We start from the raw sequence: 5787 nt of genomic DNA, 5'->3' as shown, positions 1-5787 counted from the left end.
CCTCATTATTTGGGTTACATGAACCGGAGGTGTACTTGAAGTCTTGGAGGTATGCTATTGTGGTTATCCAGAAGATATGATTGAGAGCCGGTCTTTTATGACCTTTGTTCATATTCCGGGTTATATGTAAAATATATGACTCTCCATGCGGTAAGCCGCCTAGAGACTTGTGATTTGTTTTTTCTATGCAGGACAATTAAAGACAGTTCTTTAAGCTTAAGGAAAGTAAATGATCAAATATAACCCGGAGGAATATAAAACAGCAGCTTCAACGGAGTTAAGCGCTGCACACGTGCACGACAAAATTAAGTGTTTGTCCTACTCTATTACAGGACTCCCCGAGTCCAAAAGGTGAGGCATTGTTTTTAAGGCGTAACCATGAGCTGCCTAAGAAATCAAGGTGCTTGTTGGGTTGAAGCTCCCGGCTCATCCCTCTCCGCTCCTCCGGCTGTTTCCATGACCTGGAAGGTTGATGATTTCCAGTCAATGCCGCTCAAAGCTTCAAATTGAGCCTCATCGTCAATTAACCTGGCCGGGTCAACTTGTAGGGCGAAGGTATGCTTATGAGTCGGAGGGATCAGGCTGACTGCTTCATAGCGTGGAGTGGGGATCCTCTGATTCTCCGCGTCATAGCCCGGCTGATACTTGGTAAGGTCTGTGTCATTCCCAATCAAGGTGGCCACCGGGCGCACGCTCTTCACACAGGCGGCGAAATCTTTCTGGTCAAAGGGGGTGCCATCTTCCTTCAGGCTGGGGTATCCAAGAGCGATGTCGGCCGGGTCTAGCTCCGGTAGAAACGCCTTGGCCCGGCTCAGAGCAGCTATAGCTCCGGCTCTTGCATAAGCCCGTCTCAGCTCTTGGAAGCGTTGAGGAAGTACAGCAAGCCGCCTGAGTACATCTGCCAGGTGAGTGGGAACTTCATTGGACAGAGCCACAACGGCTAAAGCACGTTGTGACCCGGTGTAAAGTTGCTCCACCAAAGTGTAAACCGCCTTCAGTTTGGTCAGCACGCTCTGGTTGAGGTTGGAACTCCTGGGACCTACATTACAAAGTCAAGTGAGCTGTTGGCAATTGAAATGTTTCTGGGAACTAAATGATGTAAACTGATTAGAAATTTACCAAAGATTGCGGAGACCATCTGAGAGACATGGCGTTTTAAGCCGGACAGCTCGGCGGTTCTCTCAGTAAGTGTGGCCTCCGCCTGTTCGGCCCGGCTGAGCAAAGCAGCTTTTTCATCTGCCCAGGCTTTCCTTTCTACTTTAAATTTTTTCTTCAGTTTCTCTTGTGCAGATACACTGAGTTCAAATTTGGAGTTGGCTTTGTGGGTTTCACTTTCCTGGGTCTTCAACTGGTTCTTCAAATCAGAGATTTCCGATTCAAATTTCTTGCAAGCGGCCTGTACAAATTCCGGGTTACAGTTCAGGTGATTACAATGCAATATTAAGTCCCAAGCACTTTTCAAGCAAAGACACTTGGCACTTGGGGACTAATGTATGCTGAAAGACTCTATCTACAGTGCCGGTTCATGAAAGTAAGTCCCGAGCACTTTGCAGGCAAAGGTACTCGGCACTTGGGGGCTAATGTGCAAAGTTGCTCAACTACTTGATTAAAACATAAGGTAAAAGACCGGTTCACCTAGGCTATTTAACCCGGCCCTTGAGTGTTACCAGGTAAGCCGGTATTAAGTCTACAACATATTCTATCATAAGTAATAGACTTGGGGCTAGCATGGTAAGGATGACTGTGGAGTAAGCAAGAGAGTTGTACCTCAGATTTTTGCTGTATCTGCTTCACCATGACAATTTCCAGGTCCCGGCTGTTGTGCACTTGACCAATATAACCAGCGACAATATCTCCAATGCTCAGGTTGGCATAGTTAGTAATGTCCAGCCTGGCTCTGCGGCGTTCCAGAAGTTCCTCCTTAGCAGAGCACTTAGCCAGCACGGTGGGTCTTCCCGGTTCAACAAATTCAGTCCGGGTAATCACCACATCCGGGTCATCCAGATGAGCCGGGCTGGGGATCTCCGGGTTATCAGAACCCTCCATAACTTGCTCGTCAGATGGGGCAGTGGCGGTTTCTGGAGCTAGTGCAGACGGCGGCTCGGAGGCAGAGGCGTTGGGTTCAGTCAAGACCGGCTCTTCGACCGGTTTACTTTTCTTTGCCCTCTTGCTGGGCTTTGCTTGTGCACTGAAAGTCAAAAGGTTAGTGCAAAAACATGAGTAGGATAAGCACAAAATAAGCTGATCATCATTACCCGGGTGCGGTCTTGAAAGCCGGCAAGTTAGATTGCATGGAGTCACCGGAGGAAGGTGAAGTTTCCTGATAGTTTGAATCAGAAGAATTAAGTGGTTGACGAGTGACGCCCGCTAAAGGATGAAAAGGATATAAGTTGGAGATAACCTCGGTCCGGCGTTTCCTTGATGCTTCAGGTAAGCCGGAGGAGAGGTCTGCATCCTTGTTGGTTTGGGTTTGCCTCCGGCTCTCATGAATCTGTCGCTTCAAAAGAAATTGAGGATCTTGATAAGCTAAAGGATGTGAAAATCTTACTTTCCGGGTTACTCTTCGGACTTTCAGCCTTGGCAAGGGCTCCAAGTCGGAGGAAAGTATAGTTACCTCTTCAATCACCGGGTTACTCGCTCCGGTGTCCTCCTGCTGATAATCAGTGTCAATAAGGTGGTTAAGAACAAACAAAAAACAAAAGAAGAGCATAAGAATCAAGGGCTACCTCTGACTCGGAGGTGTCATCCAGCTGAAGCAGGTCTGAGGCGCTAGGCTTACTCCCCTTCTTGCGGGGAGTGACTCTCCTGGCGGCTTTTTTAGCCTTCCAGGCTTTTTTAGCAGCCACATGGTCATACCTGACCTTCCAGAACTTATCATTAGACTGAAAAATACAACAAAGGTTTCTTGAAGTTAAGACGAAAATTGTTAAAATGGAAAGTAAGGTGCTCAGATCAGTAGCTTACCGCCGGAGCCGGGTTAGCTTTGTAGAAGGGACTTAAGCCTGTCCTCCCGCAATCTGCTAAGCTCTCGTTCAGAAGGGACTTGGTCATGTCATCAATGACGTCTTCAGGTAAGTCGTTGGGGCTGTGCCGAAGAGGATCATCCTTCCGGCCCGTGTAATCACACATTAAGCCGGGGCGGCGGCTTAGAGGAATCACCCGCCAAGCAATCCAGACCGGGACCAGATCAACGCCGTTAAGGCCGTTTCCCAGAAGAGATTTGATTTTGTTGATGGTGGGGATAAGTGGTTGACACTCAGCTTGAGATAATTTGTCTGGCAGGGGGTGGTTTGACTCCAGACGCAGGGCGCGAAAGCCGGGCAGAGGGTTCTCATCAGCCGGAGAAGTATCCTGGCAGTAGAACCATGTCTGGTTCCAGTCCTTTGGGTGGCTTGGCGGCTCAGCATAAGGAAAGAGACAATCCCTCCGTCGTTGATTTGAGATTCCACCAAGTTCCAAGCTAGGCCCGTTGGCGCATTCATTCTGGCGGTTCAGGTAAAACAACTCCCTAAAGAGTAGCAGGCTGGGTTCTTCTCCAAGGTCTACCTCACAGAACACTTGAAAGTTACAGATGTTCGACACGGAATTGGGTCCAATGTCTTGAGGTCGCAGATCGAAAAAGTTCAGAACATCTCTGAAGAATTTTGAGCCAGGAGGAGCAAAGCCCCGGCTCATGTGGTCAGCAAATATAACAACCTCTCCGTCTTTTGGTTGAGGTCTCTCTTCGGACGGCTCAGGCGCACGGTAGGACATGACCTCCTTTTTGGGCAGGTAACCCGTTTTTACGAAGTCATCTAAGGTGCTTTCAGTAACGTTGGACCTCACCTAGTTGCACGTAATGGGTGCCTTGGGAGCCTTGGGCGGCATTGTGGAAAATGGAAGCCTATGACATAGGAAAATTTCCAGTTCAAATTTAAGCCGGAGAAAGATTTCAGTTCAGTATTCAGGACGGCGGTTTATGAAGGGGCCTAATGATATATGACTAATTGTGTCAGGTTATTTAAGCCGCCGCGGGTATTATAAGCAATTTAAGTTATTTAACTCTATTATGAGTAAGCCGGAAATTTCACAAAGCATGGCTTCTTTTAAGCCGGCGATATGAGCCGCCATGGCTAACAGATGCAGTTTTTGTCTAAGTGTTGCATAAACAAGTTTCACAGATTGCAGGGATTATTTTGGATCAAACGATCGTCCAGAAAGGAAATATTTCTAGACCTAAAAAGCTGATACAGAGAAGTTCATAAGCTCTGAACGAGATCTTTTTGCGGACAAAAGGGATCTGATAGCATAAAAATGGGTGAGAAACTACTACCGCAGGGAGTCTGTACTGTTTTGGATCAAAAGGAACCTTGGTGGCGGAACTGAGAAGAAATAGCGATGAACTATGAAGAACACAGAGAACTTGCGAGCCCTAATGTAGATCTAAGGTACGGGACGGCGAGGACTTACTGTTGTTGGTGAGCAGCAGAGGCGCGCCGCAGGTTTCTGGTCAAGCCAGGTTGATGCAGCGGCCTTGGTCGGTGAAGACAAGGTGCGCGGCGGCGGCGGCGGAGCTCAGGCTCTAGAGCGTCAGAGGAGGAAGACGATGGAGGGGAAGAGTGACGAAGGCCTATGGGCCGGGCCTATTTATAAGGGACGGCTGATAAATGGGCGCGAGAAACGAGGAGGCTAAAGACATGATTATCTTGCCGCTTGAACGCCTCGTTTCTCGGGATGGTCATTAAGATAAGATCCGTTGGGATATGACAGAATAAAAAATGAATTTAATGGAAGATGACGTCATGGCGGGTTACCAAGAATACAGAAGATGACGTCTCGGCGGGTTATAACCTTCGCACAAGCAGAAGCCGGAAGATTTTCTCTTAAAGGGATTGAAGATTGACATGAACCGGTTCAAATCAATCTGGGGCCTAATGTTGAGGATATAACCATTAGAGTCACCCGCCCAGGAGGGGCCGGGTTACGTCATAATGATCATCACGTAAAGCCCAGCACCAAGCTTGAGGATGGCGGATCAGTAATGGGCTTAAGACCCGGAGGCGGCTTAAGGCCCGTAGTGATAAACCGCCGTTATGACAAGACTTGTAGTGTAAGGCAAGAGTAGTTAAGAGTCCAAGCCAGACACTGTTATAAGCCGGCCGGGACTCTGAGAGCCGCTAGGAAGCTTAAAGGGGTTAAACGGGACAAAGGACACGAGGATTATACTGGTTCGGACCCTTACGTTGAAGGTAAAAGCCTACTCCAGTTGAGGTGGTATTGCTTAGGGTTTCGATGACCAGGAGCTAAACCGCTCTGCTTGGCTATCGATTTGATCTTACTTGTCCTGAACCGCCGCCGGGTCATCCCTTTATATAGAGAGGTCAACGCCCAGCGGCTCTCAGAGTCCCGGCCGGCTTATAAACAGCGTCCGGCTCGGACTCTTAACTATTCTTGTCTTACACTACAAGTCACGCCTTACGGCGGTTTATCACTACGGGCCTTAAGCCGCCTCTGGGCCTGAAGCCCGTTACTGACACGCCATCTTCGAGCTTGATTCTGGGCTTCATGCGATGATCGTCTCAACGTAACCCGGCCCTCCTGGGCAGGTGACACCAGTAGTTATATCCCCAACAGAAAGGTTAACGCCCAGCGGCTCTCAGAGTCCCGGCCGGCTCATAAACTGTGTCCGGCTCGGACTCTTAACTATTCTTGCCTTACACTACAAGTCTTGCGACAACGGCGGTTTACCACTACGGGCCTTAAGCCGCCTCTGGGCCTTAGACCTATTACAAAACTGCCATCCTTAAC

Source organism: Triticum aestivum, chromosome 5D (genome assembly GCF_018294505.1).
Source record: "Triticum aestivum cultivar Chinese Spring chromosome 5D, IWGSC CS RefSeq v2.1, whole genome shotgun sequence".
In the NCBI taxonomy this organism is placed as follows: Eukaryota; Viridiplantae; Streptophyta; class Magnoliopsida; order Poales; family Poaceae; genus Triticum; species Triticum aestivum.
The sequence above is the reverse complement of the archived record's forward strand: the minus strand, read 5'-3'. Positions refer to the sequence as shown.